Consider the following 24,334-nt stretch of genomic DNA (forward strand, 5'->3'; position numbering starts at 1 on the left):
TATCGGAGAGAGCGGAGGGCCCGTGCATAAAATTGCGAAAGTTAATAATCCCCGCGCTCGCTGGCTGCTGCTGTTCCGCCGCCGCCGTCGCCGCCGCCGCTGCTGCTGCTGCTGCTGCTGCTGCTGCTGCTGCTGCTGCTGCCAGGGACGTAATAAGCTGCGAGTTTAGCCCGTGTGCAAGGGCGAGCCGGCAACATTCTTTCGCGCGTTACAGCACACGTGTGCCGCACGTGTGTCGCGTACGTGTACATGGTTCATGGTGTTGTATGTCGCGCTCGTTCGCGCTCGCTCCCGCGACGGCAGCTCTCCTTATGTGTGTATATGTGTGTGTGTGTGTGTGTGTGGTTGAGCGTGTTCGTGCCCTAAGGGTAGAAAGGGACGCGCTCGGCCGAGGCTCGATGTTTTTAATAAGCGGTCGACCTGTAGCACGTACTGGATATTACCGCGACACCCCCACCAGGACGAGGCCCTTACAGGGGTTCCTTGGTTCTCATGCTATGCCCCCCTCCTGCCCCCCGCCCATCCGAGGACTAGCGCGCGCGTTGGATGGCGGCGACGGCGGACGAGGGGGCGGCGGAAACGGTATACGTACACACAGTGGCCTCTAATTAACTCACACCGACTTGGCCGAAGGTGACCGCGCGAACGCGCTGTCCCTCGTCGAAAGGAGACGAAGAATCACGAAGGTCACGCCCGCTTTCGCGACTTCTACGCACGGTCGATGCGGCGAGCCGCTAATAGCCGGTGGAAAATTTCTCGCTGCGACGCCGCGGCGATTCCGCCGACGGGGGGTTCCGTGACGTCGCGCGACACGATCCATCTCTCTCTCTCTCTCTCTCTCTCTTTGTCTCGTCGGCTCCCGTTCTCGACAGCGCGATTATGTTAATCGAAACAACCGTGTCGATCGATCTTCTTACTTTTTCTCAGTTTCGCTATTTGCTGTGTGTATCTGTTAATTGCGTGCATGTAAAAAAGTCTCATCGGCGAGGCACGAATACGTATTTATTTATCGAGAGAGAGAGAGAGAGAGAGAGAGAAGCGGAGCTACACGTATTTGCGGGAAACATAGAAGCGAAGCGAAACATTGCTGCGTGTTATTTACCGTCTCATTTAAATTGGAGAGTAATCGCCGATGCTTTTTCCCCTCCGGGAGAACCTATACGCCACGTCCCGTCGCGAATGCTCCCCCTCCGCGAGGCAATACCTCTTTTTATCTCGCGCTCCTAACATGTCGCCGCTTCTTCTTCAAAGACGCGCGAGCGTCTATCGATCGGCCGATTCTGAGCGGCGTGCGAGCCGCCACGACGCGCGCGCTCGTCCTGCGCTATGTATATGTACCTGGAGGAATCCATCGCGACGAACGCTCTAGGATAGAATACGAGATACGAGGATATAAGATACGGACGCTTGATTCGGGAAATAAAAATTGAGTCGGGCGCGTGAACTGGTTTTGCGAGCGGCCGGGAATAGCCTCGTGCCCGGCAGCTCCGAATAATGTCGGTTTATATTCGCCATCGGTTTGACACCGATAACGTCAAAATGTCGACGGCAAATATATTATATATATATATAATATATATATATATATATATATATTTCTGATCTTCTCCCGTGAACAGTGAGAGGAGCATTTATGCATGCAAATTCCTCATGCCGAATATTTGCGCGCTTGCGCATTCTTATCGCAGGGATCTGATATTTCGCATAATTAATTGCTTGTAACGCCTTGATGTGCCAAGTATCACATTAGTCGCATCGCGCGGCTGATTCCTGCGAATCATCAGAGGACATTTCAACGTCTGATGTTCCGCGAATGTGTGTGTGTGGAGAGGGAAGGAGGGGGAATTTATTTCGCCGATACCACCGTGAAACTCACAACGACACAAACAGGCGGCGGGTGCTCAATCGCGACGGCGCGGCCCTGAACTTTAGTCGCGATTAGATCGCCATAAATTGCAATGTGGTGCACGTCGGGTATGTCCACTGCCAATGGCCGAGCATTTCCATTGAATATTCTTTTCATGAATTACATATCTAAGAAACGTCCTCGCGTCTCCGTCGCGATAAAGCGTGACGAGAACGCCAGATACGAACGACCGCGCTAATGTGCGTTTGCACTCTAATCACGAGCAGGGGTGAACGGAGCCATAAACGAAAAATGTCCGAAGCGATCCGAAATCGCGTCGGCAGCTCGCGCGCCCGGTGATGGGTTTCGTATTTTTTCTACGTCCGCGGAAAGTCGACGGTGTTTGCCAAAGTGTCTCGCGAACGAGCGTCTTTTGTCTCGCCTGCCAGTTTTTTTCCGGAGAATTCGTCGATTTGCAAATTCGAAAGCGTGGATTCGGATTGTCCGAACGAGACGAGGTCGAAATTCCGACGGGAGGGAAGAGTCCTCGTATTCTGCGTATTTTTTTCTTCTCGCTCGCGCGCTTCGCTTTCCTGCGAGCAACAGCAACGAGACTTGAAATCGAGACTTTCGTGCGCAGGTCATTGGCAACGTAGCTGTCATCGCGCGGTCGTGTTTTACATACGGTATGAGTATCAACATTAAGCCGCCGCCAGCATACGCCGCGACTCTAATCTGCACACTAATCACGAGCGTGATGAACGAAGCGCGTGGTGTTATCTAAAATCGAACTTTTTTGTCGGCCATTGACAACCGGCTTATCGGCGTGTCAAGCGTTCGACACGGAATACGATTATGAACACTGAGTCACGGCTTAATCACAAAGCCGATTTGTTGGTAAAGTATGTTGCAACCGAGTTAAAAACGGCGGAAAGAGTCCAAGCGAGAAAGAGGGGAAAAAATGAGAGAAGAGGAGAGAAAGAGGGGTAATTATCGCGAGCTCGATCTCCTATGGACTAATTAATAATCCCCATATCTAAGGGAATCACGGCGACACGGTGTGACGAATAAATTACGCGCCAAATGCACGTAACACGCCCCTTCATCGCGCGTGCGCGAGTAAACTCTCGATCATCACGCTCTCGTCGGGAGAAAAAAATGCGAGAGACGAAGAACACGAATCCCCCTCCGAGACTCGCGCGATCCATCCCTTGCCAAATATTATTTCCATTTCGCGAAGTCGCTCCCCCCCTCCCCCCCCCCGAGTCAGGAAGCGTCGAAAGGAATTTTCTCGAGCTCCTGGCTCGGCACACAGCCGGAAACGGAACGCGGGGATCCGCCGCCGCGGCCGATCGATGGCCGCCCCGATTAGGGAAGTGCTGCGGATTTTTCCGGGTGTAATCGCGCCTTCATCAAGCACACTCTGCTGTATTACATTAATGATATTGATTCGGAGAAACACAATCAGCTCCGAACCCTCCTCCTCCTCCGCCACCGCCGCTGCCGCCGTCGCTGCACATCACTCACCCCTCCGATCGTCATTGTAGCCGTGCGTGTGTGTGAGTGCTATTTTCACGAACACGCGCACACAGCAACGCGAATGAACGAGCGAGCGAGAGAGAGCGCACCTTCATTAAACAGCAGAAACGAAGCATTCCTTATTAATATCGGGCCAAGGTTGTTTTTCGCCAGACTCTCCCTCCCGTCCGACCGCTCACTCTCTCCCCGCGGCAACAACCCCTCATTTACACACTAATGCTCCGTCTTATTTTCCACGATACCGCGTAGATCCATCGTTTGATACTTAGCCCGTCGTGGCTGGCTCAGCGATTTTTGCCGAGCGACGAGATAAAGAAACTACTTATCGTGACGCCGCGGAGAGATCTCCCGCGGCTGATAAAATCGCCATGCTCCGTCAGAAAAAAGAATATATATATATAGAAGGCTTTGATCTCTTTTTAATTTTTCTCTCCTCCATCTTCAATGTTGGCCCGCTTGGTATCTTTGTTTCTCTTATTTATGCGCGATAATGTATCGCGATGCAACGAGCTGGTCTCGCGGAAGTTTACGATCCTCTCTCGGAGCAACCTTGTCTCCTTCTCTCTCGCTCGACAGAGGTAGCGCGGGAGAGAGAGAGAGAGAGAGAGAGAGAGAGAAAGAGAGAGAGGGAGGGAGGGAGGGAGAGGGAGAGAGGCAAGACTCGCAGTGTGCGAGATGAAATTCGTGATGGCTTTATAATCGCGCGGGCGCAGCCGGATGTGGATTGCACAGGTCGATAATTGAGGGTATATAATACGATCGCGAGTGAGGATACTTTTTTGCGGCATGCGGGTAATTCGGGGAAGCGCGCACCACACGTGGCGTCGTAAGAAATTAATACTATCATTCGGCCGCCATGATTAATTATCCCGGCGCGCGGGAATCGGAGATATATTTTCATGTATCAGATTGTCGTAATTAATGTCTCTGCCGTCGCGCTGTTATTGGCGCAGAGTATCGCGCCTTCGCGCAGCGCGGCGCGAGGACGCGCTTTTGTGCGTAATCTCCGTAAAATATCATTTCCATATTTGAAAAATTGCCGGTTAGCTCAACGTCGCTCGAAAGCAATGACACTCGCGCGACTATGTACCCCGCCGCGCGCGCGTCTGTCGCGGGTCTTCCCAGCGGACTTAATTGCCCCGCAGTCTCGATATCGATAAGCGACATTAATTTGCGGCCGCGCTTATTCATCCGGCGACGGCGACGGCGACCATTACGCGCTCCCCGCGATCGTATTATAAAATACGGACGACGTGGTAGACAAACACTCGGCGCGACATGATATGTTGCGCCGTGAGGAACTCGTGTCGCGGAAAACGTCTCAATGCAATCTGTAAATGAATCTCTCTCAAAGTAAATAATAAAGTATCTGGAAACGTCGTAAATCTCGCGCGCCGGCTCGCGTCATAAAACGCGCGTCCGCGTGCTCCAGCTCGTTGCACAAGTGGAGGAGAAAGTTCCCTAAATCAGAGTCGCCCGTATATATCCCCGCGCGAAAAAATCAGCCGCTCGCGCCGCGGCGTCTTGCCGAGCGCGATATTAAATCCTCAGGGAGGAGGGATGCCGTGAAAGATTAAACGTGACGAGCCGCGCCGTTGATTCAGTCGCGACTCGCCAAGTGGAGAAGAAATTCGCCAGAGGAAAATTATACACGTGTACATGTGTGTGTGTGTGTGTGTGTGTGTGTGTGTGCATGTGTGCTTTATTACACGCTTGATGATAATAAAAAAAACTTCGTCTCTCGATGGGATCTACAGACGGTAAAAGAATTACGAGAAGATCAAGACAGACGAAGAAAAGAATAACTGGCGAGTGAGTTGTGATAAACCCGATAAACAAGATTCTCGGAATCTAAGCTCAAGGCTGAAATTCAAACGAGCGCGTTAACACAAGTTGAAAATCAATTGATTAATTAATCGACTCGGCAAAAATTAATTTAACCCGGAAATGCGACCTGGTTCCGCTTGTCCCGATGAGATTCATCGAGAGTGCAGGAAAAACAAAAGTCGCTGAGGCACATAAAAAGTGCCGAAATAAACAAAAAATTCCAAGACTCGCGGAATCCGAATTTCTTCTAATTTTCCACAGATCTCGTCTCGAGAGATGAAGAGAATCTCTTCACCATCGCTATCGCGTAACAACGCACGCGATCGTGCTGGAATTCAAGCCCGAGATCCAAATTCGCACGAATCTCGTGTCTAGCGGTCGAGGATTAATCAACCGATTACAATTTGGTCGCGAACTTCGAGGCTCGGCGACTCTTGGGAAACCTCTAGAAGATGCCTCTTTCCGCCGATCCTCTGCGGAATGAGGGTGTCTCGCTCGGCCCGGGATTTTCCCCGCGATCTTACGAGAGCCGATATCGCGGCGCGGGTCGAGAAGCCAGAGATCGCCGAGGCCGATTTTAAATGCGAATGCTGCGCACCGTGCGAGGCGAGAGAGAGAGAGAGAGAGAGAGAGAGAGAGCCAGTGGTGTCGAGACCGGGGAGAGAGAGCCCGGGCCCCGACAATTCGCGGAACGATTAATCATATTAATTGCACGTAGCCGGGTCCGGCCGCCGTTCGGGGCCCCGCGCGAAGTTAAGCTGCTTAATTATAAATTGTAATTAGCGTTCGCGCGCGGCCACGTAGCCTCGATTAATTAACGGACGGGACTGTCCCTCCCGTCCCTCCTCCTCCTCCAACTCCTCCGTCCCCCCCCCCCTCCTCTCACTCGCCGACGCTGCGGGCTATTAATTATTAATTGCCCGGACGAGCAGCGTGCGCATCCGGCTGTTCCAAGCGACACTTGGTACTCCTTTTCTCTCACTCTATCCTCCTCCCCTCTCACTCTCCCCAATTCTCGTGAACTTTTCTTTTCTCTCCACGCACTGCACGAACGCCTTTTGTTCTCGCTCGCTCCTCGGTTCCTGCTGGCAGGGTCGATTCACACGGAGAAATTCGGACGGTTGCACGGCCGAGCAAGTCGGAATCACGGCGAATCTGAAAAGATTCGCGCTGAACTTGATCGAGCTTGCGATCAACGCGCGGGGGAGCGCGGGACGAAATATAAGGCTGAAGAATCTTGTCGAATCTCGGATTTCAGGATTGCGCGACCGGCGTGGCGGATCAGCGGGTGGGGGCTGGGACTGGCGAGGGGTTTAATCCGAGTTGATAAACTTTCACGCAAGCACTCCGTAATTTGCGGTATACACGTATACACACCCTCGCGCTCGCGCGATACCGATACCGTATCCCCCTCGGCGCGTGATCTACGACGGCCGTAGCTGTAATAACAGGAGGCCGGGGATCAAAAACGACCAATTAATGACGTACACTTGCCAGTTGAATCTGATGTTCAATTACTCTCGCGTTGCTCCGAGCCGCGTAGCCTTGGCGCTGGCTGGAACAATGAGGATAAGAGCGTGTTCTTAGCTCGGTAATGTTTGACTCCTCCGCTCTCGAAGGTTAATGCGATCGGCTGATGACTTGCTCGCGCGAGACACGGTGTAGATTAAAAATCTATATAACTGCGGCCCGACTTACACCGGAACGATCTCTCCAAAGTGATACTATAACGCGCGCGAGCGCGCGAGATCGCCGAGGAATAATTTATCGCGGCCGCGCTCGCATCTCCCGCTCGCGCTTAACAACGGCGTGACTGTGTGTGTGTGTGTGTGTATGTGTGTGTGTGCGCGGATCGTAAAAGGGCGAGTCGCTGACGCACGAGTGTCGAAACTATCGTTACAGATAATTACCTACAGGCAGGATTGAGACGACTCGGTTGCAAAGCAAGGAGAAAGAGAGGGAGAGAGAGGGAGAGAGAGAGAGAGAGAGAGAGAGAGAGAGAGGAGGGAAACTCAGGACTTTGAAACAATATTATAAACCGCTGAGATCAATCGAAGGGAAATAGCTACGTTGGCTCGAGGAGGCAACTTGCATCCGCAGATGACATGCTCTTACATCATATGTTCTTGAATATCAGCGTTATTATCAGTTAAGACCAAAGTCTGTGAAGTTAGTGTCCCGATTTGTCCATGTTGCGTCCGCAAATAATTTCTTCTCGCCCACCCGCAGGGGAAAGTCACAACCAAAGAAAAGAATTGCACAGATATCGTCGTGAGTCAACTCCCCTCCCGCGCCCCGCTGGAAAATGTTACCGTTGAGTGACGCATTAGTATCGACTATTTACAATTCGCCCACGCTTGTCCGTGAATAGCTTCCTCCTTCGCCCAAACCGCGGAGAAGAGTTATAACCGAGCAAAAAATGGCACAAATATCGTGTCGAAGGGCGGCCTTAAGTGTGTCGGTCCTCAAATTTTATATATCGACGTCGATGTTGCCCACGTTCGTCCAGCCAACCGAGACGAGTCGTCGGCCGAATATAAACACGAAAGGGCGGACAATAAACACCCCAAAGCGCGCGCTGAAAATCGACAAACGCTGAACCCCATGCAGAACTGGCAAGGTCCGCGCGCGCGCGGAGTCGCGGCCGCAACAAAAAGAACCTGCCTTCGCGGCGCGATATCGCACGTACTCTCACACGGGCCCCGTTAATATCGGCATTATCAATAAAAAAAGGGCGGACAGGCGAGCGGGCCGTTTACATCGCGATCGTTTCGTCCGCGTCGAATTAAGGCCCCCATCAATTAGAAAGTCCGGCCCGGCGCGCTATCTCGCGATCGCGATATCCCCGCGCCTGCGGCCGCGACCAGAGAGAGAGAGAGAGAGAGAGAGGGGGGGACCCGCTCGATCTATATATTTCGCCATCAGAGCCGGGGGGCGCCGGGGGCGCGTCGCCATCGGACGACGAGACGCGTTCTCTCGCCGGCTCGTCGCCGGCACGGGCCTAATTACCGGGTCGTGCGCATAATCGCCGCAAATTAAGGAATTCGAGCCGCGAACGTACGTGCGCGAGAGCTCGGTCCGGCTCTCGCCGGCCTGGGCCCCGATTAATTGGCCGGCTTGATTGCCACTTGCCGTCCCGCTAAACGCTAGATTGTAAACACTCGGCCCGTTAATTGTCTGGCCGCGAGTGTCGCGAGAGCGCGCGAGTTGTTGTGCGCCCTCTCGCAGCCGATAATTAAGCCTGGCCGCGGGCTCGCGGCGCGCCGGCTGATTCACGAAGCGGAAAGCCGCGCGATGTCTAATTGCCGAGGTAATTTAGGCGAGTAAATGGCTTTCCGCGAACGCGCGCGCTGGCTCGATCGCGCGAGTGATCGCCGGCGCGGGACGCGCGCCGGCAATTTCGGTTTCGTCGCGGCGAGCCGCGCCGGGCAATTATGCGGGACATAAAATATTCGCGGCGACATGCGCGCGTCTCTGTACGCGCGTGTGTATGTGTGCGCACAGTCGTCGTCGTGTTACGGTTGTTCCCTATTTTTTCTTTACGACCTCCGGCAATTAGTTGTTCGCACGAATACACCGGCCAGCGAGCTATCTTTCTCCGCGGAATTGCCGGTCGCGCAAATAGCAGCGTCGTCGGGCTCAAGTTGTCCTTAAACGCCCTAATAAATTCGGTTTACAGCGGGATCAAACGGGAACGAAAAAATCCAGAAAAAACGGGAAAATGTCAAAAGTGTCGGCGCGAACTGACGCGCGTTTCGTCGCGCTCTCTTCCTCCACTCTTTCTCTCTCTCTCTCTCTCTCTCTCTCTCTCGTGTGTCTGTGTATGATTGACGCCGTGAGAAGCAAAACTCGTCTTAATTAAAACACATTTGAATGCGCGGGCGATCGCCGGTACGAGCTCGATTATGTGAGCGTTGCTCGAGCAGCACGCGACACGTGTCGAAGAGCGAGCGCGCTTTTCCGCCCGTCACTTTAAATCGCGCGACATCTCGCAAAGACGAGCGCATTTGTTGAAGACCGTCGTCGCGCGCGCGCGCGCGCTGCAACGGCCAGCCGCGGACGTGTCGGATGCTTAAACAGAGCCGCGCTTGTAGCGAGCGAGACGCAATGTCATAACGAAGTAACGGGCGCGTAAATTTTTTTACCGTCATCGAGGCGCATTCGTCCGGGAATACCGAGCGCTCGTGCGCTCGTGCGCGCTGCTCGCCGGACTCGCTGCGTTTGAGCGACGCGAAACGATCGCCTATTCGCGGCGCGATCGGGCGCCGTGGACTTTTTCGCCTGGACATTATTATGATCCCATTATTTGTGGTCGCCATTCCCTAACCCACAGTCACATTTTTCATCTTTAATGGCAGATTGATAGTTACGCCATTATCGTTTTGCCGCGCATTCCGCGTTTAATAGCTGTGTCCCTCCCCTCCCCCTCGCCTGCCCCCCGACCCCCCGGCGCCGTTCCGTTGCGTAATGCATTCCGACTATTATTTCAAGTATTAATAGCGCCTCGATTTTCGTCGAGGCGCGAGGCCGCTCGACGTTTTCGCGCTGTAAAATCGCAGCACCCTCTCCCCCTCGACTCGCCGTCTCGCTGGCTGCCGTCGCGTGTCTCACTGGGGTGCAGGGGAAAGAAAGGGGACAGAGAGAAGAGGAAAAGCCGAGCTTTCGTCCGCCGCTCCGGATGCCGTCGGCCGGCGTCTCGCTTCCTCCACTTCCGCCTGTCCGTCGCGCGCGGTCTAATGGCTGCTAACACGCTGGCGACGACGCGTGAGCGAACGTGAGCATATTTTCGACCGGCGAACTTCGCAAAAACCGCCCACGCCCGGCACCGTAAATTTAATGCTAAAGTATTTTGCTATCAGTACGCCACGCTAGCTCGCAGATTTACCTAAACTGATTGTATGTTGATGTGGTGACAAAGGAATATTTGTTACGAGTCAACTCACACCGCGATGCGGGCGCTTCTTATTCAGGATGTCATGTTGGAAGAGAGAAAAAGAGAAAAGAAGAGAGGAGATCAGCGATCTTTTACTAAGAAAAATTAGTAAACAAATACACGACAGCGGTAAGTGGATTTATCCGGGAGAGTCAATTGCGGAAACTCTGCTGGCTGCACTAAGAGTCTCTTGTCCGTCGCCGGTGAAAATCCACTTAGGGCCGTTCGTTCGAGATCATCCCAAGTATTTTCACGAAAATTCACGGCAACAAGGCGTGGGTGGTTTCCGGAAATGCAGCCAAGAGCGTAAGCAGTAAACAAATTAACCAAGCGGAGTTACGATTATTCTCGCGACCCGAGAACAATCGTGACACTTGCCAATTTTTTTCACCGTCTTTCCGCGCGCCATTAGAGAGTCACGTCGCGGACTCGGGTCGCGAAAAGCGATTCTCTCCTCCCTCTCTCCTGACATAATTTCTCGATGCCGAGCGCGCATTTCGAGACGCACGGCGGACGTTTACGGACACGAAGTTGGAATTCATTTCGCCGGGCACTCCGTCGTCTTTCTCTCTCTCTCTCTCTCTCTCTCTCTCTCTCTCTCTCTCTCTCTCTCTCTCTCTCTCTCTCTCTCTCTCTCTCTCTCTCTCTCTCTCTCTCTCTCTCTTGTCGTCTCTCACGGAAGAGGAGGAGGAGGAGGACGCTGCCAGCTGACTGGACGAGACGGCAAATTAAAGGGGTCGACGGTATCTCGCTCGTAAAATCCGCGCCCACGAGTGCCCGAGTGTCGTCGCGTCTTCGGATCGATTCCCCCGGACGAGCGGAATCGCGAGGGCGAGTTCGCGAAGGGATTATGCAGAGCACGTTAATTAGAGAGCGCGATCGTTAATTTCGCCTAAACTCCGCGATCGTCTCGTCGGTGTTTTCGTCTCGGAGGGATCGGCGCTCGCTCGCGAGACGCGCACAGTGGGGCCAGATGGCACTTTTTGGTTCAAAATTCTCCAGAGACCTGAATTTCCAACCGATCATCGACACCAATGGATGAGGTTGATCCTGAAAAAATTCGAAAGAGATCTGTCTAGCCGAAATTTTGAAAAAATTATCGGTCCAGGGTTCATGGGTTTAGGGTTTGTCTTAAAAGTTTCGAGACTCGAGCTTAATGTTTTATAGCTGAATATTCAACGTCGAGTATTATTAGGTTCTCGAGATACGGCTAGATTGGGTTCTTGGATTATTTGGGGCTCTTAATATATACGGCTTCATGCATCCACGAGCTAAAAAGTTCTCGAATTGATAGATTCCTAGGTTCGTGGGCTTAAGACTCAAAATCTAACCTAACCTAACCTCAGTTTTGTGCTTAACGGGTTTATATTTGATGTTTTTGTATTTTGGGCATATGAGTTTTGGGTTAATGGGTTTCTGGTTCAAGATCGATAAATCTCGAGGTGTCTGTTGATTGGTTTCAATCCGCTGAATATACGCTATTAGACAGAAATAAGTGTCGAATAATGAGTATTTCACAAGTTTCTCGCGTTTAACGATAACTTTTCCTCTTTTGCGGCTAGTAATTCGAGAAAAAAAATTTTTTTAATTTTGGCAGGGAATTTAATTTTCGGAATTTATTCAGGATCAACCTCATCCATTGGTGTCGATGATCGGTTGGATATTCAGGTCTCTAAAGAATTTTCAACCAAAAAATGACATCTGGCTCTACTGTGAGCCGCGGTGAGAATCCAACCGCGCTCGCGCTCACGTCGAGAGGAGGAAAACGGCCAACGTCGTTAAAATTCCACTCCTTTCCGCGCCGATTATATACGTACACGGAGGGAAATGAACGTCGTCGCCTCGGTCAAATCGATCAACAGCGCGCGCGCAAGCGGTGATCGAGGTAAAAGTCTGCTCGACTCGATCGCGGTGTCGCGGCGTTGAAATTAACACGTCATGCATTGTTCGTGCGACGAGTCGCGTGCTCGTTTCGATAACGTCGCCGTCGGATCGAGACGAGATTTTCTCTAATCACGGAGCTCGGTGCAACAGCATTTTCTTCCGCATGTCTTCTTGCTGTTGTTCCGCCAACGAGGTGCGACAAAGCGCCGACATTTAGACTGAGAGCAGCGCTCCTGAGACCGCGAGATCCAATTACGATTCTAATTACACGAGCAGCGAACAGCTCTTTTTCCGCGACATTCGCGGCGACATGAGCAGACGAACGCAGACAAACGTTTTTTACGCGTCAAGTGGGATCACGTGTATGTAATCGATGTAACCGCGAGGATCGAGATCCCGCAATCCTGCTCGCGACCTCCGTGTGTGTTTGCACACGGTAATTAAACAGCTCGTGATGGAGTTCCTGGTACAGCGATGAATCGATCATTATTTCTTCCCAGTCCCCAACGGCGATCACTCGCGCGCATATTTCTGACCTCGGTGTGGCGAGAGAGCCGCGCGTTTCGTCGATCGAGGTGTATCGACGGCTTGAAAACGATTGGCGAAGGAGCGTTTTTTTCGTAGCATCAGCAAAGTAGCATTAACAGCGTGAACAGCGAGATACCGATTTCGCAACAGAAACGATTTCGGCACGACCGCGAGACAATCTATCAGTGTGAATGTTTCCGGTAAAACGCGCTTTCGGCGTGCCCGAATGTCAACGCACGAGCGACAAAGGATCGTTTGCGCCAACAACGGGGTTGCTAAAGGTTCAACCTCCCGCGAATAACATTCGCGACATCCTTCCGTCTCCAAGCAAGCCAAGCGGATGGCTTGCGAAAATAATGTTACTCGCGTTATTTCCCGGGGTGACAAACTTATCTACATGTCACCGGAATTATCAACTCTCGTCAAGGACCCCTGCTTCCCGCGAAACGTCGACAAGGATGCTATTAACCTTCCTTCTTGCGGGATAAACGAGTCGATGGTAAAATGTAATAAACCTATTTCGATAGCCTGTTGAGAAAGAGAGAGAGAGAGAGAGAGAGAGAGAGAGAGAGAGAGAGAGAGAGACAATTACCGTTTCCAGCAATTTTAACCCTTTAACGCCTACTGGTAACTATAGTAGTTACCAGAAACGCATTAAAGAATCCATAACTTAGTCGAAAAGGGAGATATTTTCGTTTTCTTTGCAACACTGTAAAGGTGAATTCTTCTTCTAAAAAGTGGTATATAGATTGTATGTAGATTCGGTTTAGTCTGTTTTTAGTTCAGTTTTAATGATAACATGTTTTGTCAAATTCCAAGTAGGCATAGTTAGCACTGTTACTGACATCTAGAAGGGCACTATAAATGAATAGATTGGTATCCGTTATAATTTTATACATTTGGAAACTTTCTCAGATGCAAAATGTGAAATTAAAAGAATACAGAAATTCAAAATAGCGAATCCAATATGGTGGACACGAAAATCAAGAAATCAAGCTATTTTCGTGAAACCTGGTGACCCACAGTCTTTTATGCGCCGAAAAATAAAGGGACTATCTAAATGGTGATCTATAAGATATTCTTCTCTGAAATGGTAAGCTTGACGCTCTGAATGATAAACTTCACTCACAAATATAGTAAAGTTTCAGCTGAAAAACGTCAAGCTAACTAGTCAGAGTTATATCGTATAGATTGCCCTTCAGTTTTCTCCGTATAGGTTGCTCATTTTGTATATGCTTTTAGGATCCAAGTCATATTCACCAATAAACAATAAACAAAAATACAAGAAGACGCTTTGAAAAGTATCAAGAATCATTTGACACGTCAGAAAATTCCGTAGTTTTTCGTAGATACAAAATTCTGATATTTCTTTTGGTTATCACTACTCAGTTCAAAAAAACTCAAATTTTATTCTTAAATTACTTATAAAAAAGTCAGGCGTTAAAGGGTTAAGTCGTTTGCTCGACAATTGCCGATGACACCATCGCAGGCGCACGCTGTATTAACGATGCTGCCGCCGGTGTAAACCGGCCTTAAGGCCCGCGGAGCGTGCACGAAAAGCGGAAACGGCGAGCCGCCCGGGCAGCAAGCGATCTGAGCAAGCACAAACGATTTACCCTCCTTGCGGTCCACGAGCACTCGCGACTGCGATTGGCCAATTTCCTCACTGTTTACACCCCGCCGATTGCATTTTCGTGTGTCACGAGCCTAAGCCGCGCTATCTGGAGCGAGGTCGAGCCTGCGGCGAAGGAGCGCGCTCCCAGCGAGAGCGTCAGTCAGACCGCGCCGACGTTTCCCGCCTTTTGCCCTCCTCCCCTCTCTTCATCTCTCTTGCTCATCCGTGGGCGCGCATTATTCAAAGGTGGCGCAATGAAAGCGGGCACGGTTCGGCGCGGTGTTAATTGAGGAGGAGACGATTACGGCATGTCGCGCGAATAAGACGCGCTTCGTCAGCCGAGCGCGAGCGTGCGTCATTGGGCCGCGCCCGGCCGAAGGACGGCGCTGCGCCGCGCCGATCGGGAAATCGCGGCGCGCCGGGAAAATCGTAAAAATCCCCGCTCGAAACTGGAACAGAGGCGAGCGGGCGGGTAGGCGGGGGTGGGCGACGACGCGAGTTCAAGGTCCCGCGGCGTCTCATGGCTGCGTTACGTCGCGTCGCTCCGTTTCGTCGCTCGCGCGTTGACATTTCCACCTACGCGCAGCCGCGACTCGCGCTCGCGATCCCTCGGCGGGAAAGCCGCCGCGCGCGCGATTGCCGGCGGAAAGTCTCGACCGGTCGAGAGGTCGAGAGCTCGAGAGCTCGAGAGCTCGAACACGACGCGGCTGCTCGTCGTGTCTCGCTTTTATCCGAGATTTATCTTCGAGGTACGAAAATAAGAGATCGTTGCTGCGCCGAACGTCGTCGCGGCCGCCGGAGCGCCGATCTATCGAACGCGATTAATTTCGACGGTCGACAGGGAGCGAGGGAGCGAGGGGAGAGAGGCGGGGGGGGGGGCTGAAAGGAACGGAGAGGAGGAGAGAAAAGGAAGCGGGCGGAATCTCTCTCGCGGCGACTGGAACCCGAGGCGGCGATAATATTTAAAAATAGAGACGAGCGCCGGGACGCTCGCTCGTTCGCCGCTCGCTCTCGCGAGAGGGGGACATCATAATAATTCCCGAAATTAAACCGAACCGCTCTCGGCACACACACATACACACGCACACACACGCGCGCGCGCGCGGATCGTGCGCGGCGCTGCGTGTGGAAAGTACTGCTCGTTGGCAAATCCGAAACGTTTCGCAACAGGTGTGGCGGAAATTCGGTACGTCCGCGGCTGTGAAACTTAAGCTGCCGCGAGCTGTGTAACACACGTCGAGACACTTGTTGCCAACAGGTCGGAAATTTACCGTGTTTTACCGGCAAAAATGCCGCACGCGCGCGCGCGCGCGCGCGCGAGGCGATTTAGAAGCGGCGATCGTCTATTAATCCCGGACAACGTATGCGCGCTGTCCGCGCTTTCAGGGCTTCGCCGGGACGGCCGAGAAGCCGTTGCTCGTCTTCTCTCGTCGAGCGAATCGGTAGAAATGTTACCGGCTGAATCACTCGCGAAGGAGCGTCTCGCCGATCTTCAGCGAAAAAACGCCTCTTGCGTTCCACTGATGAGGTCGATGACGAAAACAGTCGTTATTATCGAGTTGTTCGGTCGTGCACATTTTTGCGGATATTTCAAAGCCGGCGCTCATCCCGAGAAATTTATCACATAGCCCTGATCAGGTTAACCTCATGTGGTCGTCAGGTCTGGATAAGGTAATATTATCAGGTCCTAGTAAGTCATGTAAAGCAGCGTGGATATCAGGATCTTATCGAGAATTCATAACCAGATCCTTATTAAGTTACCTTATTGAATCCTTCTCACGTTTTACTTCAGATTAACATCGAAAACCCAATGTCGGTATTCGGATTGATTCGACGTCGAAAGCGTATAAATATAGGCCTGTCTTCGACTGTAATTTCGTTATTATCTCGTTACGAATGATGATTATACAATGTATTCTTATAGTGTTTACAGAACATTGTTACATATTAATATGGAATAAATAAGCATTGAATAATGCAACAGTAGATATGCGACGACTGATACAATATGCATTAGCGAACCAGTGTGTGTGTGTGTGTGATTCTATAGTTGCTTTTAGATTTTTAACGGAATGTTATAATGATTAATCTCCAAAGAGCAGAATAGTCCAAAACAAATTCAAAAAAATCCAATATCATGTTAATTTCGCGGCTATTTTTATTGACTGTCAAGCGAAAAGGGCAATTAACTGCAATTAATTAGCCACATTAGGTACAATAAATGAGAATCCCGACAAGGACCCGATCAACTAAACTTTATTATATAATAATATCATATAATAATTTACTTTATTATATAATAATATTATATAATTATATTTATTATACAATAAGTTGTTACATTAAGGTCTTAATATGGATTCAATCATTATAACCTCGCTAAGGTCTTCCTTATTCAATCGTCATTAGGACATTATAAGATCTGACTTGATTAGGATTACCCTTCACTCATCCCATTAAATCCCTATCAATATCAGGCATACCTGATTAAAATTTCTAGCCGGGATATATGAATCTTGGCTATCTTTTTTCTTTCGATGGCAGGTCATAAGAAAGAAATCAAAGGAATCTGCGAAAAACGCACTTTGCACTTTAGAGAGCTGAATAGTGTCCAAGATCGACACGTAGAAACGTATCGATATGTGGAGGACGAAAGGAAAGGAAACAACAGCGCGAGAAAAACTCGCGTCGCGAGCCGGTGTCGTGTGACTGTCGCTTAATCGCCAGATCGATCACGAGAGAGAGAGAGAGAGAGAGAGAGAGAGAGAGACAGAGAGAAAGAGAGAGAGAGAGGGAGGGGGGAGAGGGGAGGACGGAGAGCAAACGGCTAATAAACATGCATAGTACCCAAAAAGTGACACGGTCGCGCAAAGTAGCGCACATGGCGTGCAAAAAAGCGAACGCCGATAAACGGGAGACACAATGAGAACGTGAGAACTGCTTATCAGCGCCGCGGCCGCTTGCAGCACGGTATAATTAACTCTTACACGTTACAAAACAATTCGCGAGAGTATAATTAGTAACCGCGTGCGTTACAAAGATCATTCGCTCCGAGAGCACGGAACGTCGCGTATCGCGTTGCATGTGCGCGCGCGCGCGCGAATTGATTTCCATTGATTTCCACAAAGTGGCGCACGATAATGCGCGGCGAGGAGCGCCCCGAGGTGGATTTGCATGTGTCGGACGGGCTTACTTTATTAACTAAGCGCGCCGCTTTTTGCCGCAATGACGGCCGAGAGCGTTGAAATAATTAACGGCTAGGTCGATAATGATGCCACGGCTAGTATCAGTCTGAAATTACGCGCAGCTCAATTGACCGGCGCGAATTACACGCAACCGCCGTGTGCTCTTGGGCGAATTCAAGCGTGCGTGCGTGCGTGCGTGCGTGCGTGCGTGCGTGCGTGCGTGCGTGCGTGCGTGCGAGCGCGCGCGCGTATTTACGGTGAGTGATTTTTCGAGCGATACCGTATAACGCCCAGTCTCGCATTGAAATCGTCGCGATCGAGTTCGATGGACTGGATCTATCGACGTGCGCTAATCGGTCCCGATGGCTACTCGACTGTCGTACAATCGCCGGTCCCGCTAAGCGCGTCCATTGATTCTTACGTTGGTTCTCGCATTGATATTATCCGCTCGTAGCCGGATATACGAAATTAAGAAGCTTGAACGTGTGTTCAATGCAAACGTGCGCGCGCACCGAGGGAAAAGTGCTCGGCATCTGCGACTGTAATTACACGGCGAAATAATTATAGCCCGGGGAATCATCTCTGTTGGCAGGTGTTGCTATATGGCGATAGGACGGCGTAGCGACGACGCCGACACGCTAAAAGTCACAGTGACAAGATGTAGCAAACTAGATGTATTCCTACTGCAATGTTCTTGTCCGAACAACAGAAACGCGGTCAGTGTCGAAAATGCGATTCTAGCGAGATGAATCATTTTCCGCCATCATAGTTCAAATAGTTAAAAAATAGTACGAAAGAGAAAATGGGGGTCAACGTGACTATATCTTCTGGTCGTTCTAATAAAAAAATTGTCGCGGTATATAACTCTTTCGCCACATCATTGCAGTCGCAAATATCGCTCCCTGAATTCTGCAAAATTCGCGAGATATTCCCTTTCTTAACTTCTTCGTCCGCGACAAAAGCGGTACACAAACGTGCGTGGAGAAACAGACGAGCGGCGAGGTTACGAGCGGGAGTTACGAGAGGGAGAGAAAGAGAAAGAGAGAACGGCGAACGCGAGAAACGAGTCATGGAATTTTCTCAAATCAAATATCGCAATCTCGCGGACGTCGCGAAATCGCTCTTCCGCGATGTTCTCTCCGTCGGTTCGACGCCGCGGCCGATCTAACGGCCGCCAATCGGCCAACCAATTTCTACGAATCGGTTACATTGTAACGATCCCGGGCATCGACTACGTGCACTTCCGCGCGCGTTGTTCGCGCGCGAGCGTGCGTGCGCGCCGAAAGGAGAGCGCGCTGCTTTCCCACAGGAATCGCTCGTGCATAAAAACGCCAAACGACGGAATAATTGCCCGGTCGTTAATTCCCTCCGTAACACACTTTGCAATAAAATCATTTACACCCGACCGGGCCCGGCCGAGCGGGCCCGTTCGTTTATTATGAACCATAGAAATCGCTTTCTCTCTCCCCGCCGTGACTTTCGGCCGGCCGAGTTCATCGGTTTTTGCCAGATCGCCCGGCATCACGTTTCTTCAAACAGCGATCGGCTCTCGTGACTTTCGATCGCTCGATTCTACGTCTCTCGCATGGAGGAGGAGAAAAAAGCGAGGCGCTCGGAGAAAAAAATGAGACCGCTCGAAACTCTTTCGGCGTCGTGTTGGACTCGCCACAAAAGAGAGAGAGAGAGAGAGAGAGAGAGAGAGAGAGAGAGAGAGAGAGAGAGAGAGAGAGAGAGAAAGAAGGGGCGAGAACGGTACTTTGAATTGCGTTAAATATGCGACAAGAAAAAAAATGAGTGCGAGGCCTCGGCCGAAGGCTGAAGGCTACAGAGTGGAAATTAGAAATTTTAGAAATTAGCGTCGTCTGCGAGACAAAGCGGAAAGTCCTCGTGCGTGTCTCGCGCGAGTGACGTAAGAGCGTGGCAGCGACTTGTCGGACTCTCCGCGGATATCACAATGCTCGCGGATAAATTTTACCACTACAAATTGCCGCGGACCGATCGCTAATAACTTAAACACGACCGGCGATTCGTAGAGGAGTCATTAACACCGCGAGCGATCGCTCACGTTTCGTTCCGTGAAAAAGTCCCGGTCCCGTTATTCACGGCGACGCGATCCGAACGAGTCGCGCGCCTTGGCAGCGTCGATTAATTTTTCAGCGCTAAATTCGTGTCGTTTTTAGACGCGATCGCCAGCGAAGCGGCAATCCCGCGCTCCGAGTTATTTCTAAGCGTGAGCATCGATGATGCGTAAAGGCCGAACATATTCATCCGACACAGTCGACGTAACACGAAAACTCACCGCGGCGATTTATCACGGTGTGCTTCCTTAATTACCGACTTTCTAACGCCTCCCTCTGAGTTAATCCGCGGTGCCGAGTATCCGAGGTGCCGAAATGTTTCGCGACTCTCGCGGCGTCCCTTTTGTTTGCGCAGCAAGCATCGCTTATAAATGGAAGAATGAATATAAATAAGCTATGGACGCAGATAAAAGAAGGAACGCGGATAAATAAATCGTTACATATAACTTTTTAGAGTCAATATTTTTCCCTTCACAGACGTACAAGATGCGAGCCGTCGCGTCGGTTATAAGCAACTGATGATAAATAAATAAGCAAATAACCGTACGTAGGACATTTTAGGTTAATACGAAAATTACGAGACGCCGCACGGAGCAAACGAGAAACGTCGAGTCTCTCGTTGCCGTGTGCACTATTTGCTAAATCACTCGTCACTGCGGTGATTCGTGTATTCAAGTTTTCAGCACTGAAATTGCACATGATTGTACGCGACGATTATATCCTGCTTCGAAACCGAAGGAGAGAATCCGCCGGTGATTATCCGCCGTCGTACGAGTAAACGCGCGAGCGCACTGTTAGCACCTATTGCGCAATCACTACAATGTCACGACTCGATAAAGTACGCAGCCGATTCCGCGGGATTGAATTCGCGGGAAATGCGCGAGCGAGCGCGCTCGCGGAAACTCAGCTTTATTAGTGCATGATCCGCGATAATTTATTATTCTTCCCTTCGTACGCGAAATTACGCAACGGCCGGACAAGTATAACCGAGCCTCGTGAAAACGTCTCTGCCGGACGTGCGTACTTTAATTAAACGCCGCTTCCGGTCTGTCATTAACTCGCTCGCTTACCGGTCGACGACGATTAGAGCGCGAGGCTCGCGCGAGAACGCGCAGCGCTGCCTCGGCTCGGCGGCGGTCTTTTGCCAAACCCGCGAAGATTTCTCGCCGCGGCAATTATCATTTCGCGGAAAATTATCACTTCCACTCGGAAAAGCGCAATTTCCGCTCGTTCAGACGATCGGAAGCGGCGTTTTGGAAGCCAAGTCGCGTCCCGTATTTTCCCAACGACATATCAAAAATCAAATAAATCCTCCGACGTGAAATTTCACGGGCCTTCCGTGGTTTACCGTCGAAGCAGCGATTGCAGTTAGTGAAAAAGTAAACCCAAAATTCTACGAGATATGAGCAGGCTGTTGAAAAGAAAAAAAGTTTCTTGACTTACAGAATAGATGACATTCATTATACCGAGTAAAATGTGCTTGGTAAACATTGGTAGAAAGATCAACTCTTTCATCACGCTAAGATCGCTCCATCCACTAATGAAAGCATACATGTAACATGCGTCACCAAAATCGAAAAACGTTCCGAAAGAATTGCAACTCTGAAAAGATTGATTTCTTTTACCTATACTGAGAAAAAATTGTATTAAAATTAAACAAATATTTGTTCGAATATGACTGTGATTACATTTATTCAAATTAAGCGACTAATTTCTAAAATGCAGAGAAGAAATACAGAGGTTCTCTGAATGTAAACTTTTTTCTATAATTTTAGAAAATAATTGCTTAATTTAAGTAAATGCATTCACAGTCGTATTCGAACAAATATTTGTTTAATTTTAATATAATTTTTTCTCAGTGTATGTTTACTAAATACTTTTTGCTTAGTACAATGAGTACTATTTATTTTGTAGATCAGAGATTCCTTTTTTCGAATATCCTGTATACTAGGAGAAATATATTCTTGCGTGAACCAAAATCTTGTTGTAACAACAAAATAATTTGGTTAAAATATGCCCAACAAAACTGTTTAGTTCCTTTTAGTAAACAAATATCTTGTTTGATTACGGTTTGTTCGTATAACGTAATAATTTTGTTATAGCAACCAAAAAGCTTTAACTATATGAATTTTGCTAAAAATATTATAATTTTTTCTTAATATATAAAATCTAAATTTTAGTGCACAGAGAGACAAAATAATATCCATTGGGCATTATTTTAGTTTATGTAAAATAATATTTCGTTATTATGTCACTTTTATGGATAAAATAACTAAAATGCTTAATTTTTATATATGAAGTCTAAGAACAAAATCATTTGGTCCAGAGAACAAAGCAGAAAAATATATTTAGTTGAGACAACTAAATATTTTGTTATATAAAACAAGATATTTGGTTGCTATTAAAAAATGCCTCAACTAAACACTTTTGTTAGAGATACTAAATTTTTTTTCCTAGTGTATATACTTAGAGAAAGGGAGGGGGAAGAAAAGAGAGAGGGGTGAAAGAGAATGGCGCCAAATCTGGCTACCTAAGCTAGTACAATAGGAATCCTTTTGTCATTGGACAGAAGACAGTTTGAACTTTGAAGTCTCGTTTCGTGTCTTTAAGATATTTCCTCTTCCTCTGTCTCTCCCCTCCTTTTGTGAAACTCAGAAGTGTGGAAGAAGGCATTTTGCTTCATAAAGAAGTGTGCTTCTGTAGATCTCTGACCTTTAGCACTAACTTTTGTCGCAAGAGGTTGTTCAGTCATTGCTAAGGAAACATGAACTTTACATTGAAGAAGAGTCAGTCAAGAATCTCTAAGTATGATTATAATTAACTGAGGGGGAGAAGAAAATATTGATAATACTATTGCTGCAGAGAGAGAAAGAGAGAGAGAGAGAGAGAGAGAGAGAGAGAAAAAGATAAAGAGAGAGAGAGAGAGAGAGAGTGGTGTGTATGTTTTCGTGCACTGAAGAAAGAAAACTCGAACATGAGATTATGTCTCTGGGAAAAGAACAACGTGTAAGTACATTTAGTAACTATATAAAGAAAAGCGACCTCATGTAGAGACAAATATATCTGTTTTTCCGTATAAAAAAAAAAAGATATCGCTCGAGTTGTTAGATTCCGTGAGATCCATAATCAAGCAATAGGTTATCGAACCAAGAGAATCTATCAGTTCAGAAAATATTAAATTGAATGACAAAATTCTCAAATATCAAGAACATGGAGATGGTTTAGAACAAATATTTTTTAACACGATCATCTCTCTTCTATGTAACAATGTATGCTACTTGTTTTACCATGTAACTTATATACACTGAAAATATATTCGTTCAGCCGAGGAGAATTTCAAAGAACATTGCTGTGACTTTACGACCAATTATAATGGCTTAAAAATATACGAAAAGATTGTAGAAAAATTTTTTCATTATACACGTGGTTAAATCGTCTGCTATTTAGTCTGCTATATGGCCACGTAGTTGATGCTTATCTAACGCAAGGTTTTAAATTTCCGAGAAAAAGGAAAAGAGGGAAAGAAATGGAGATGGAAAGAGAGAGAGAGAGAGAGAGAGAGAGAGAGAGAGAGAGAGAGAGAGAGAGAGAGAGAGAGTGAGTGAGAAGGGGAAGAGAGAGAAGGGGAAGAGAGAGAAGACAAAGAAAGAAAGAGAAAAAAGAAAGCATTATGCCGGGATGAGAACTTGTGTTGACCGACCGGTCAGTCGGAAGGTAGCAAATTCTAAGCGAGGGCGAACATATTTTTCCTCTATCGTTACAAGACACAAAGAATAAGCGCCGAGAGAATAAGTCACAGCTCGTGATTTTTCGCCGGCCGAACCGCCGTTGTATAACGCGTTGCTCTCCGCGCGTTGTTTATTTTTGCATTATGCGCGAATTACGTTAGCCGGCCTTTACGGTAGTTAGTGCACCGTGGACATTTCTGGCAGCAGCCGCGGATGCCACTAATGCCTTGCCAACACGGATTGCACCGGCGCGATGTGCGCTCGCGCTTGTCCAATCAATGCGCGTGCGAAGATGATAAGTGGAATCGGCAGAAGAAGAAATTTGCGCGCACGGCGCGAGTGCGAAGTAAGTAAGAAGATTATTCGCGCGGTAACGCTCCGCCGAAAAAGCTGCGCTCGTTGAATTGCAAAAACTCCTCGACGTATCTGAATATTTAATAATATGTGTCGTCTCAATAACTCTGCCGAAAATGTAATACGATCATTTTTATTAACAACAATGTTGAAACATTTATCGTACGTCATCGCCACCTTTAGAAGTTGACATGTGAAAAATTGGCGAGTATTTCATATTAACATTCATTTTCTGCCTGTGTATGTAATACTATTAATTTCTAGTATTAAGTTAATGATATTAATATAATATTAATTACTAATTACTAATATTACTATAATATTATTAATATTAATTATTAATTACTAATAAATCGTATAAATTGAAATAATTCAATATTATAAACGCTAAGTTAATTTAGTATTCGAAAACTTTATTATTTTTCTTTCGATTGTTTCCTCCCCTTCATTTCTTTTCTCCTCCTACACCACCATATTGACTTTACACATTTATTGATTGCACAGATTGTGTAATCTATATTTTCCTAGTTACCGTTATCTTCTTCAGAATTCTATTTTATAGAAATAAACAAATTTGTTCCCCCCGTTGGGAGAAATGTGTGCATGGTCTTTATTTTGATTAATAAATATAATTTTTAATATGTGTGATATATTTTAACTTTATACTCGATACGTAAAAACCGCAATTATTTATGCACCAGCCTAATATATCACTCTTTCTTTCACTTTATTTGACACAGAATTAGATGTCTCTTTTTCGTTATTCAAGAAACGTAGAATGCCTTCCTTAATTCGTGGATTTATTTATTCTCATATC

At 48.5% G+C, this 24,334-nt stretch overlaps 1 protein-coding gene across 3 annotated transcripts in view; it reads right to left on the reverse strand.

The window, feature by feature from the left end:
* zfh2 (Zn finger homeodomain 2) overlaps positions 1-24,334 on the reverse strand; it is a 413,801-nt gene that overhangs the window by 333,307 nt on the left and 56,160 nt on the right. The gene's annotated exons all lie outside the window — the stretch shown is intronic.

Source organism: Harpegnathos saltator, unplaced genomic scaffold, assembly GCF_003227715.2.
Source record: "Harpegnathos saltator strain DR-91 unplaced genomic scaffold, Hsal_v8.6 scaffold41, whole genome shotgun sequence".
Taxonomy (NCBI): Eukaryota; Metazoa; Arthropoda; class Insecta; order Hymenoptera; family Formicidae; genus Harpegnathos; species Harpegnathos saltator.